General features: G+C 42.5%; 1 protein-coding gene across 5 annotated transcripts in view; it reads right to left on the reverse strand.

Moving 5' to 3' along the window:
• MGA (MAX dimerization protein MGA) overlaps positions 1-7,175 on the reverse strand; it is a 97,978-nt gene extending 90,803 nt beyond the window's left edge. For all 5 annotated transcript variants that reach the window (XM_048484347.1, XM_048484348.1, XM_048484344.1 and 2 more), the window contains exon 1: positions 7,044-7,175. The gene's annotated coding sequence lies outside the window, so the exon portion shown is untranslated. The remainder of the gene's footprint in view (positions 1-7,043) is intronic.
• Positions 7,176-13,691: the final 6,516 nt, after the last annotated feature.

Raw genomic sequence — 13,691 nt, forward strand, 5'->3', positions numbered from 1 at the left:
TGGATACTTAGCCTAGGGACTGGAGCCATGAAAAGACAAGACAAAGCCTTTTCCAAAGCTTGAAAAGACCCCAGGTTTACAAAAAAATCTGATTTTTTAAAAAGTGGGAGGCTAAACCCCACCAAAATAATAGAAGTACTATCTGTGGTTTTAAGGAATGCATGCCCCCCCCCCCCCCAATAGTTATTACTAGGTAGCCACAAAAGAATTGTCAACCTTCAAGCTTGGTTTCTGACAAGAAAAGACTGGGGATGGGGGCGGAGACCCTTTCCAAGGACATTTTAACTTTTTAACAAATAATGTAGTTGAAGTGGGGGGGGGGGCACAGATAAATGAAGATAGGTGTGTGGGTATGAGAGAAGAAAGCAAGGAAAGGTGAGAATATGCAGATTGCCCAGAGGAAGAAAAGAAGAAACAGTAAGGGGAGTTGCATGTTCCCTACCACTCACTGGATCCAGTGAAATAGCCAGCACTGCCCAATTTGACCAGGGTTTTCCAGTACATGCCTCTGAAGATGCCAGCCATAGATGCAGGCAAAACATTAAGAGCAAAAACGACCAGACCATGGTCACACTTGCCTGGAAAACCTACAACAGCCTCAAGTTTATTTTAAATGAACATAATTTTATGTTCTATAAGGCAAAATTAAAATATAGCTTGTTTTAATCACAGAGCCTTATTTCTATATCTTTGAATTATGTGTACACATATCTTCAGAAGAATGTGACTAAATTTATAACTGTAGTACTAGGTCACCTGCTTCTTCTAAAATAATTTTAGAATAAACTCAACAGATGATTATAGTAGGGCTACAGTATCAGCGTCAGCAGCAGAATCAATCACCTTGATGAAAAAGAATACACTGGAAAACAAACAGACTTCTATGACCAGTATATTACATTTTATGTGAACTTGGGGATATTATTTCATCAGTTTACATAGTAAACACAGGTAGACCATCAAACCTGAAATGTCTTAAATACAAATTTATTTATATACACATAGACTCCATCCAGTTATTCCAAGTTTTGGCTAATGTATAATGGATACATTTAGCAATCTTCTAGACATGGTGAAAAGCTAACTCTTCACATGTAATTAACTTATGCAACAGAACACGAGGGAAGGGGTGAGGAGAAATCCAAAATGTCCAAATTTTATGAACTGCAGTTCATCAAAAATTGTATGAGGAAACTAACACCTATGAGGGCAGAGAGAATGTACAAACCCGCAACATTTTCTGGACAGTCAAGCCCTGATTTGGTGGGGATATTTGGAATTTTGAACAGAGGCCTATTTCAGAAGAGCACTGCTGCTTAATGGCTTCGCGTGTCAACTCTGTTTTAGTTAATACCAATCTGAAAGAGAATTAGGTGAATGCCCCCAAATTTACAAGAAGTTCTAGTTTTTAATACATTTCAATTAAAATTTGTACTCAGTTTTCCATGGTGTTATGAATTAACAATAGGCTTATCATTTGACCACAGCCTGGAATAGTTCCATATAAAACCCTCAGATGTTATAAAGGTATTCTCAGAAGGAAGACAAGCTTGTTTTTCAGCCAAAAATAAATATGATTATTAGCTGAAATTATAATACAATTTATTAAATAAAAAGGTCAAGCCATAATGTCAGTGTGGTACAGTGGTTAAGAGCAGCGGACTCTAACCTACAGAACTGGGTCTGATTTCCCACTCTTTCAATGATGCCTGCTGGGTGACTCTGGGCTAGCCACAGTTCTATCAGAACTCTCTTAATTCTACACGGAGGTAGGCAATGGCAAACCAACACCAAGCATCTCTTGCCCTGAAAACCTTACAGGATCGCCATAAGTCAACTGTGACTAGACGGAACTTTCCGTCATCATACTGCCCATGCAAAGCTGAGTTAAGAATACAATATAAGCAAACAATACTGGAAGCAGAAACAAACTTGTCAATACATTAAAAACCCTCAAAAGACAATGACAATTCCAAAAAAAGTTAAACATTGGGCAGTTACATCTATTGGAAAGAGCGGAACCAACTCTTGACAGAATTGAATTTCATTAGCCAGCATGCTGGAAAAACTTCAGGACTGCTGGCTCTTATGTAACAAAATCAAGCAGGGTTTTTTTGCTGTAACAGTATCTGCAAACTTGACAACTATCGAATATACTAAAACTACCCTGAAAGCTAAACTACCCCATAACTGCTGCAAGAAGAACCTTATCGAAATATCTAGTTCCTACACTACTCCTACTAGCATAAGAGAAGACTACAATCTCTAACCAAATACAAAGGAACTAACTAATCCACTGACAATTCCTAATAGCCTATACACCTAATAGCAATGACACCTAGGGAGGGTCAACGAAAATGGCGATGTAAAAGTTCAACACTGAAACGCCAACATTTCTTCTGGTATACACGCCAACCCTGTTTTTAGTCTGTCATTGGTAACCTGGTGGGGGTCACTGATAGTACAATGTCCAAAAGGCAACCCCCTCCCCCCGGTGTACTCCGCTCCACAGTGGAGGACTCTTAGATGTTTGGGCGGAAAATTCTTGAATATTTGTTCCGGGGCCCCTGCCACCCCACCTCACTGCCATGCTCCAAACTCCGTCGGGGGAAGCTGCAACATTGCAGGGGTCCCTGCCACCGACCCCTCCCTCCTTCCAAGCTTTCTCCAGGATGGCGCGGGCATTGCAGTCTCTTCCGTCTCAACCCAACCTCATTCGGCTGGGCCCCGCCCGGAATCACAGCCGTGGTTGAACACTGTTCGGGGGTCCCTGCCACTGACGCCCCATCTCACTAATCCCGAGGTCGCTGCCACCGACCTCTCCACCATCACACAGCTTGTCCAGCTCACCCAGCTCGTTCAGCTCCCCCAGGTTGACAGGTCATCATCCGCCGGGGACTGGAAATCAGCCACTGCTGAAATGGGCCAGCAGGCCAACCACCACCCTCCACGCAACGCGAAGGGCAAGTTAAGTTGTTGTCTTGCTTTACTGTGCTTTGCTTTGCGAAGTTACCAACCATGTTGCCAAATATATGTGCTATGTAGTCTAATAAAAAGCCCTAAAAGTTTCTAGTTGCTGGAGCTCCAGACTGCAATGTCTGCTTATTTCATAAGAATGAAATAACATGATTGTGAGTAACTACAATAAGATCACAAGAACAGGATCAAATCCATCCTTTTGTCTACATCAGGGGTCCCCAAACTTTTTAAACAGGGGGCCAGTTCACTGTCCCTCAGACTGTTGGAGGGCCGGACTAAAAAAAACTATGAACAAATTCCTATGCACAAATGATTGTAAAATGTTTGATTTCACCTTTCAGCCTTTCTGTCATGGTCTATTTTTAGAACAGTGACCAAAGTATGTCAAGTACAGGGTGGGCTCCAAATATTGTTGGAGAGGCTGTGGAATACCTTCCCCTGTAAAAAAAAAACAGCAGAACTTTCCCAATGAAACATTCCATCTAACCCAGGATCAGGTATCTTCTTGGGTTCTTTCCTCCCTAGCAGCCAGCGAGCGATTCGCCAATGGGAGTGAGGCGGAACAGAAAGCCTGAGAGCAACACATGGAGTAGCTGAGAGGGAAGGGCGGAGCAGGCGTTGCCACATGTAAGGTTTTCAACTCTGGGTCAGAAAATTCATGGAGATTTGGGGGTACCATCATGTAACTGCAATCAACAGCCGTTGGGGCCGGTTCCTCCTCTCCCTCGAGCCCCCACTGAACATGAATGGAGCCATCGCCGCCATGCCTGGCGGGCCGGATAAATGCCTTCAGGGGGCCACATTTGGCCCCCGGGCCGTAGTTTGGGGACCCCTGGTCTACATCAATCACAAAATGGTGGAAAATGTTTTCCTTTTTATAGCTTTAACTAGACAGATATATTAAAATTAACAGATTTATAAAATTAACAGATTGATATTGGTATTTCTGTGGAGATGCAGAACAGAATATCAGGCTGAGGAAAAGGAAAAGTAGGTTAACACATGCTCGGCTCACTAAGTAAGTACAGACCAATAATTCTCAGTCAGTATTTTTTTTTGGGGGGGGGAGGGGTAGAGAAAGAAGAGAATCGCAAGCTCCCTGGAGAAAGTGGGTTAAAAACTAAATTAATTGTATGGGCAGGAGGAGAAATCAAAGGTTCTGTCCTTAGCAAACAGAATACCAAAAACTTCACCAGAGGCTGTACCTGATTCTGAAACTATTCTAACCTACAGGGGTCTTAGAACTGTCACTAGGGGATAATTACAGTTGACATATTAAAGTTGAATACATAAAAGTTTAGGATCAAGAAACAACCAGTCATCTACTTGCCTTAGACTTAAGCACACTTTGCAAATTACAAGATTGATTTCTTTAGGTTAAAGTCTGTAATGTAGATAATATTTTCTGAAGTCCTCTATACAAGAAAATTTAACAGCATATGAACTTTGTTTTCATCTTAGTGCAAAATAACACTGGTACTGATATTTATTTATGAATGTATGTTAAAATCCACAGGTAGTGCTGCAGAGTAGGATACCTACGGAATGCAACGTCAGATCCCAAAGTGTACTTATGCTCAGGACTTATCTGAAGTGCAGGTGGAAAATTCCTATATTTAGTTCTATATAAAAGAGAAAGAACAATCAATCAACTATTTCATATATTATAATTAAATAGTTCTGTCAATTAAAAGTTAGTACAACAGCTGTCAAAAATACATTATATAAATCACTAACCTCTGCTAAAATGCATAAGGTTGATTTTACTTCTTTACACTTAGGTGGATTCCACATAACATATTGATAATGAGTTGCAGTCGTTATAAATGAACCCATTTTCCTTTTCTCTGTCTGCATGTGTGCCATTTATGAGTTCAGGAACCTATCTGAGTCCATGAAAACAATTCTGGTTGTTTTTGTACTTTTGCTTATGAACGAAAACATTTTTTTTACAATGCATGTGTAGCTGCAAAGGCATACAGAAATGGACACCCCCCCCCCCCGCAGCCATGCCGACTGTCCCGCAATCTGATTGGCTGCACCTGCTTAACTTCTCATGTTCAACACACACACAATTAAAACGAAGAGAGAAAAAGGAACCTTTCTGCAATGGCCAAGCAATAATTAATGTGAGGTTTCCAGGATGTATGGCCATGTTCTAGTAGCATTTTCTCCTGATGTTTCGCCTGCATCTGTGGCTGGCATCTTCAGAGGAAAGCCTTCGACAATAATTAATGTGTTTCTGTAGATTTATGCGTGAAATGGTAATCATACTCGCTTCCATGGGGAAAAAACATGCCTGGGAGACTTGTGCAATGGCGGGCACTGAGAGAATCAGATTGCTGGGCAAACTGCACAAACTGGCGGGTAAGCAGACTCATTCTGAAATGGAGGATGGCAATGGAAGCTAAAGTGAAAGGGAGGAAATTAAAGCATCACCTGCCTGTTGTGTTAGCATGTGAGCATCTTCAACCCTGGATTTTGCACAAAGATCGCTAGTTTAGATTTTTGTAAAACCTACCTTGAGAGAAATATGACGGGCCTGAGTAGTTTAGGGAAAGAGACCTGTGTGAAGTTCTTCCCCAAAATGCTATATATAACGTCCTGAAAACATTAATTTGTGCCATGAGGAATCTACCTTACATAACAAATCTACAGTTAGATTTGAGTTCAGCTGCACTTTACAGAACAGCAAGATTTTTAGAATATAAGCTTTGAGAGACAATACTCCTTTTGTCAGATATGACACATAATACTTGATGAAGGAAGCTATGACTCTCAAAAGCTTATACTCCAAAAACCCTGTTGGTCTCTAAGGTGCTATGGATTCGAATCTAGATCCTCTACTGCAGAACAATACAACTACCCTCTGAAAGTATAACTTATAGGAACAAATTAAAAATATGTATGTGATTTTCAAAAGTGATAGATAATTTGAATACTTTAAATGCCGTTCAATTGTTTCACACTAGATACTACAACCCTATACATGCTTCCCTGGAAGTAAGGGCAAGTCACTTTTTCATAAACATATCAAAGACTGAGATATTTATTTATTACATTTTCATCCCACCCTTCCCGCAAGGACCTCATAGAGGTGGGTGGGTTCCCATCCAAATAACTTAGGGCTGACCCTTCTAATTTCCGAGATCTACCGAGATCAGGTCAGCATGGACCATCCAGGTCCGGGTATCCCTAATCAATTCAACACGATAGAACTGCAGTTTCGGTACGATCTATCTACGCAATTTGCATGTTCAGATACCACTCAACGCAATTTATATCTCGCCATGTTTGTTGACTTTAGACTTGTCGGGGTAGGGGGTGGGGGGAACGGGACTGTGAAGTCGCGGACTCCGGTAGAAAGCAGAGGAATGCGTTCCAAGGGGCAATCCCCTTTCCTCCTCTCCGCCTCTGTCACAGCGGAGCCAGTAGCTAAGGAAAACGTGCCGCCGAAACCGCCATAACACTGCTGAGACAACGAACGATGCACGGGGCGGAGGAAGAAAAAGAAAGAGAGGGAAAGCTCCGAGATCATACGGTGAAGTCAACAAGCTCGCCGCTCGCTGGCATGCATTCAAAACCCACAAGCCTCTCCGAGCCCGACATGCACGTGCCGGTCCCGAAGGCGGCTGCGGACCGCGCTGCCCCGCTTTCGGCCACACAACTTGACCGATCAATCGATCGATCGACCGAACCCGAAGTGTCCAGCCTGCCGGAAATGCCTCCATCCGCGAGTCCGCGTGCAGTGCCTCACCAACAACGTACACAAACGGTCGAAGGCGCCTCCGTCTCCACGCCATGCAGGCGCGCGCGCTCTCCCACCGCCCCTCACGAGGAACCGCCCTGACACGCGAGGAGAGCTGCGCACTCGCCCGCCCCTCCCCCTCGGAGGCTTCCCGCCGTTTGTCCAATGGCCGCCACCAACGGGTGTTAATTTTCTCAGCTGGCAGCCGAGGCAGGAGATGTGTGTCAGACACGCGGAAAACTTGCGTGCGCGCGTGGCGGAGTTGGCGGGGCCGTGGAGACGTTCTATAGCCCCTCCCCCCCGTCCCTGCTCTTACCTTGTCAGTTACCGTGCAGTTGTTGAGTGAGGCGACGAAAGTCGCCTTCCCTTCCCCCAGCCTGATAGAATCACAAGCAAAACCGTAGCGCCCGATGGCCAGAGAACGTGCGCACGCACCCATGTGACGTCGTCAGGGGCGCCTGAAGTGGCGCACGCGCGGGTCTAGCCCGCGCACCTCCTCCTACTCGCCTGCAGTTTGTCACGTGCCCGCTGGTCGCCCCTGTTTCTCTCCCCCCCCCTCCCCTTTCCCCCTCGCGGCTGCCCGGTTGGCTTTGCCTCAGACAGCTCTCGGGCACGTCAAGGAAAGTTCTCGAATTCCCGCACCTTCCTGACTGCCTGTCCAGCGCACACCGACTCTGAGGGTGGGACGGCGAGCTGAGGGGACCTAATGGCGGGTGGCCTGTTGTTTACGTTGCTTGACTTGACAGCTTGTTCAAGCCTTTTGTCCCGGCGCCTTTCATCGAAGCCCTTGTTTTCGATCTGCATTTTCTGCCTCGCTCTCTCCCAGTTAGACTTCCTCCCGCTTCTCCTTAACCGCGGTGGTTTTGCGTATGTTTGGTATTATGGCAGGTAGCACCGAAGGACTTCAGCCACCCGCGGGCCACTGTAGAGAAACGTGGAAAAAAAACTCGAACAGCCTGTTGGCGTCCCCTGAGGCAGGCTGAGGAGGAAGCGTTTTTGCTCGATTGAGCCTGTGCGGCTGACTGCTGGCGGCTCGGGGTTTTGACACCAGACGGGCGAAGCTCTTTTGTCTTAAGACTGTGCCACAAACGGCAGCACCGAACAAGCTAGTCGACCTTTTTCACCTTGCGCCTGTTAAGGCATAACTGGTGTTTGTTGTTTTTTAACATGTTTTTTAATATAGTTGTCTTTTTATAGCGAATTAACAAAAACGCCGTACTTATCTCTTTATTTCTCAGCCTATCCATTCGCATTCACCCGCTCCGGATTATTCACGCACGCAGGAGTCCTTTTGGGCGTGTCACGCTGTCAAATCCTCTCCTCGAAACGGCCGGCCATAACAGTTTCTCAAGGCGCCGATTCGTGCTGGCCTTTTACCTCAGCGATTGTCGTTATGTTTTATTGTGGAAAGGGGAGAACATGTGAAGGAAAAAGACCCTAGGCTGCTTTGTTTCATTTATATTGTGTGAGCTGACGTGTAGGTGGGGTTATGAAACCAGCAGAGTACCTTTAAAAACTTTAGTAGAGCCTGCCTCAGAGCCAGAATTGAAAGACCTTTAGGAGTCAATGCTAAATCAGCATTATTTTTTATTTCAATGGATGCTTATCCATCTGCTGCATTTTATTTATAACTGATGGCCTGACCTTGTTTTTTCTCCACCCCATTCCATCATAATTGCTTTCAGCAGTTATTTGTTGTACACTTTTTAGTGTATATAATTTTGAGTGCTTTCACAAAATGTCAGATTGAGATTCATAAATGTGGAACATAAATGATCTCTTAAAAACATGCCCAGAATGTTCATTTCCAATACAGTCACTGAAATCACATGGTCTATTTATATAACAAATCCACAATTATTTTTATTTATTTCATAAAAAATTGAGATCTTTCCATGAGGAATATCACATTTTCCTAGCAGTTATTCCTCAGCATACTGTTATTGAGGAAATGTGACTCAGAACATCCACCACAGCTGACAAAGTAACCTCAAAATAGAGATTTTAACATATCCCAGAAATCTTCAGAACTTGGCCTAAACCTAGACTGAGCTTCAGTTTATTATCCTGCATATAGATTTTCAGCTCATGGTGTTGATACCTTTAGTAATCCAAAATACTTGGATTCCAATAATGATAAATGACACAAACATTTTCTGAAACTCACTTGCTTTTGCTTTTTCCTGACAAGCTACATTTCTTCTGTTTCCACATATCAAACCATTTTATGATCTGGGCCATCCCTGGGAGTGCAAAGCATGCACAGGAGTGGAAGAAGCTCTTGCTCAATGTTCTTAAGCCCTAAGTCCACTAGCATCAGCCATCTTGTAATCCCTGCTGCCTGGTGATCAGCTTTTTCAGGAAATTGTGGGGCTGGGGACAGTAGTCCAAAATTTCCCTATTCTATGGATGGTTGTGGTCCAGACTGAGAAACTGCTCTTGGACTACATACTTTATACTGAGGTCCAGGGTCTCACTACCTACCGTCTGTTCCTATCAACTGGAGACTGAATCTGTGTCAAGGTCTTCCATATAATCTACAACTTGAAATTTTAAAATGAAATGGTAGGGACTAAACACTTCGCCCAGTTATTGAAATTAAGAGTAGGAAAGCCTGTTGAACCAAGAACTGTCAGCATATACATTTTACAGGGTGCAACTAGCATTCTCTTCAGAATAATAAGCTGACCCTCATTAGACTATCTTTGAAGGCAGATAACCTTCCTTAAACCTGTTGCCAACTAAGTCCAGCTACTCTAAATTAGTGAAGCTGGACCTGTGGTTTGCGTACTTGGAGAGGAATCCTAAACATGTCTTCCTCAAATTTTATTCAGTTATTTTCACTTCTAGTAAAGTGTTTTTATGGTTGTACCATCAGTGTGTTTATGGCTCTGACTATGGTGCAATCCTTTGCTGTTAATAAAAGGCATGTTCATATGACCCTACGTTCCTTGGTTCCACTTTAGCTGTGTTTCTGTAGCCCAGTGCTCTTGCCTCATTCAGGCTCCTGTTATTTTCACAGTCAGTTTAGTCGCTACACCTGAAAATGAATTACTCAGAGCCTGAACAGCTTTCATATTCTCCCCTATTTCCCCTTTTCATGATAGCTGCTCAGATTTCACAGCAGTTCTTTCTCTGTGCTGACCCTGATTTAATATCCTCAACCCCAATCCAGCAAGGACTGGATTGACTCCCTTAGTCCATTGACCCATTGGGACTTTTTCTGGATCACTTCTGGCCAATGCATATCTAGACTGACTTGAGCAAAACAAAAATCTACCTCCCCATTTCTGTTGTAGTATTGTGTTTCAAATACTGCACACATTAGGCTCGTGCCCCAAAAGTCATGCATTTGTAATGGTGCAGCTTCTGACTGGAATGGAAAATCCATATTATGATTGCAAACATTATTTCAAAGAAAATCTATGATTAGAATCACAAACTGTTTTTACCATAGGACAAAGAATGTCAGGAATTTGCAGTGTGTGCGTATGTTATTCTGTTGTGCTTGTGCTTCTCTCCTCCCCCCCCCCCCCAAATTAATATCTCTCCAAAGCAAGGTCCAGTTTAAATAAAAGAAAGTAAAGATAGTCCTCTGTGCAAGAACCAGGTCATTACTGATTCACGGGATGCCATCACATAACTGTGTCATGGAGGACTGACTCAACCTTGGACATGTTACTTCTGTCAGAATTGAGTTCAGCTTTGACTACAATACTGCACACTCTATAACGGAGCCTACCTAGTGTAAATACATAAATTTAATTTTAACTTTATATCTTTTACAGAAATGAAGTGGTTATTGTTCCTACAAAAATAATTTTTTAAAATGGCAGAAAAGGCAGCAAGATTAATTTATTAGAAAAGCCCTCTCACACATTTAATTTAATTATACACATTTAATTAATTATAACTAATTAAATTAATTATATAATTATTGCCATTTTTTATCTCTGCACATGTGCACTAGCATGGGTCTAGCAATGGAAGATGGAGTCTGCAGGAAACTATTATTTAAATGACAGTAAGTCAGGCTGAAGGCATGAAAGGAATATTGAGGCAGTTCCTCCATTCATTATGGGAAACCCCATCTCCTGTAGGAGTCCACCTGAGGGCCATTTTCCCCAAGGACCCTGGAGCCTCCTCCCTGACAATTTGGTCTTAATAAACAACCCAGCAAAAAGAAGCAGGCTAATCCCAGCTACTGGTATTCACTCCTTATTTTAATGGATGGGTGGGAAGGTCTCTGCCCTGACTCAATCATGTAAAATGCCTAGCCATCAATATTAGTCTCTCCTAAATAACATTTCCACTATTGTTTTGCAAATAAAGGTAAACTCCCCCTCACAATGCTGACAAGGATATTTTTTTCACACAAGTCCATCAGCCAACTCCTGGCCTTTGTTAAGGGCCATCATGAACTGCCCAGTCCTTTGTTAAACCAAGCCAAAATGGAATTCTGGGCAGATAGTCTTATCATCCCAGGATGATATAATCGTGCTTATATTTGGAGTTCCTTATTCCTCCCATTCCCCTAAAATTCAAATCTTCCAATAGGATTACTAGCTGGAACCCAATTCCATCACAGTAGATGCACTGTCTCCTATCTCAATACAACTAAAAGAGTATAAAAAGTTACCCCTTAATTCTTGCAATTCATAGCTGGTTCTTGAGATCCCTGCTACCCCAGCCTCTCTGTTGGCCCCTTTGCTACTCAACCCATTCTTCTGTGCTTCACCTTTCTGGTCAATTTTCCCTGTTCAGAGCTGCAATACCATCTTCAGGAGCAGGCATCCATATTTTTTGGGTTCTCCCTTCTTTTCTTAGTCTCTCCCACCCCCACATTTCATGCTCAGCTGGTAGTTCGGTAGGAACAGTTTTCACTATATTACGTTCTTGTTTATCTATTCTATAAAACTGTAATTTTATTTCCAGAAACCTCTCAATCTTTTAAACTCATGTTCTCTTTTTGTTAGTTAAATAAAAATCTTTCATTTTAAAAAGCTTATTTGTCCCATTCTTTTGAAAGTTGGCCTAACTCTTAAACTTGGTATATGAATATTAATATCTTACAATACATGTGTTTTCTCCTTGCTAGAAGGACGTTTTTGCTGCATGTGCACTAGCAATTTGGGTAACACCTAACAATCCTAAACTGTCTCTTCCAACACCACCATCTCATGGCTGTCCAGTTGGCCCTGCGTATGAGATAGGTTAACATAGATGAAAGTGATACCATGGAAATTGGACCATAAGACCAACCTGGCTCCAATCACCGATATATATTGAGGGATTTAAATCATACCCCCTATTGGCCTCTAAGTCAACTGAAGGAGGCCATTTATTAGAGTAGGCGGTCTTTCTGTCCTTGTTTCTTCTGCCCTAGACTCAACCAACCTTCAGGATTGCGTTTCCATTGCTCAGGCAATCAAACTTCTTGTTGGAACTAATACCTTGATTGTAGTCAATGTTTATAGGCCCACTGGTTTGGATAAATTGACCTTAATTGAGCATTGGAATCGCCTCCCAACCTATTGTCAGGCCTGGTTCCTGCTGAGTCTGGCATTTCCTGCTTCAGCTGAAGGCCACACCTGGCTCGTTATCAGCGCTTGGGACTTGGATGGATTTTCTATTGCTATGCTTTTGTTACTAGTGATTCTGGCATACATCCCCATTATCTCCCATTTCCTGGGACAAGGAGGGAATCTTTCGCAGGCTACAATTCCATAACACTGCTTTCTCTCACTATCCCTTGTGCAAATTGTTTTGGGAATGAAGGGGAGGGGGGATGACTGAATGAGTAAATGCTTTCTGATGTATACCAGGGACAGAAGGCAGAGCCCCAGCTCTGACTTCTTGAACCTGGGGTACTGGCACAGTTCAATGAAAGCTCTTGAAATCTTCATGAGTCTCACTTATTGACTGGAGTAACAGGCCCTTACACCTATATAGAAGAGCTAGAATACCATTATTCTGACATGGAAATAATTCTGACCAGTGATTTTAATGGAAGAGTGGATAGCGTTATACAGTCTCTTTTTTGCAGGGTGAGGATGCTGTACTATTCCTATTTACCCCACAACTGTGTAGATCAAAGGACACCATCTTTAACTCTGCAGGCATCAGCCTGGCCAATTTTCGTTTACATTTAATAACACACTTTGATAACTCTAATGAATACACTTTTGTGTCACCTAGAGGGTGCAGTATTACTGATTATGTCTTGATATCACCATACATGTGGAATCTCAACACCTTTTTAGTAGGTGATCAAATTACCAGTGACCATTGCCTTTTAATATTTATGTTTCGTTTAGATTACAACTTTTTGGTAACCCAAACTAATGCACCTGACTCTCTTCCAAGAATTAAATGGTCCACCAGTCTAGCAGAGAAAACTAAAGAATTCCTCGGGACTACTATCTGCTTAAATTTCAGATATTCTTGTAGTTAGTGCAAAAGATTCCTTAGAAGAAATAAAAACGTACAAAATTTAATAATCCATATTACAGATTCTCTTAAGCAGGATCCCAAAAAGGGGATCAAAAGGAAAGGGACTCAGGCTAGTTTGATAAGGAGTGTAATGAATTAAAGAGCCAAATGGGGCCATCTATAGTCAATACCATATTAACAAAGTCAAATCTCTCCCAGCTAACTTTTTTGATCTCAAAAATCAACTGCAGCAACGTATCAAAGAAAAAAGAAACGTGTTCATAAGACATCATTAGGATAAACTTCTACAAGCTATTCTAATGATCCTAAGCAATTTTGGACTCTGGTTAATTGATCCCTTCAAACTGATGCTCCTTCTATGGCTAGCATCTTTCCCCTTAAATGGTTTCAGTATTTTTCTAACCTATTTCATGAGGAAATGGATTGTAATACAAGCTATATGGATGACTCTCCAATTGATTTACTGGAATGGTCACCCATCACACCTTATGAAATAATTGAATTATTCTAT

Source organism: Sphaerodactylus townsendi, linkage group LG02, assembly GCF_021028975.2.
Source record: "Sphaerodactylus townsendi isolate TG3544 linkage group LG02, MPM_Stown_v2.3, whole genome shotgun sequence".
In the NCBI taxonomy this organism is placed as follows: Eukaryota; Metazoa; Chordata; class Lepidosauria; order Squamata; family Sphaerodactylidae; genus Sphaerodactylus; species Sphaerodactylus townsendi.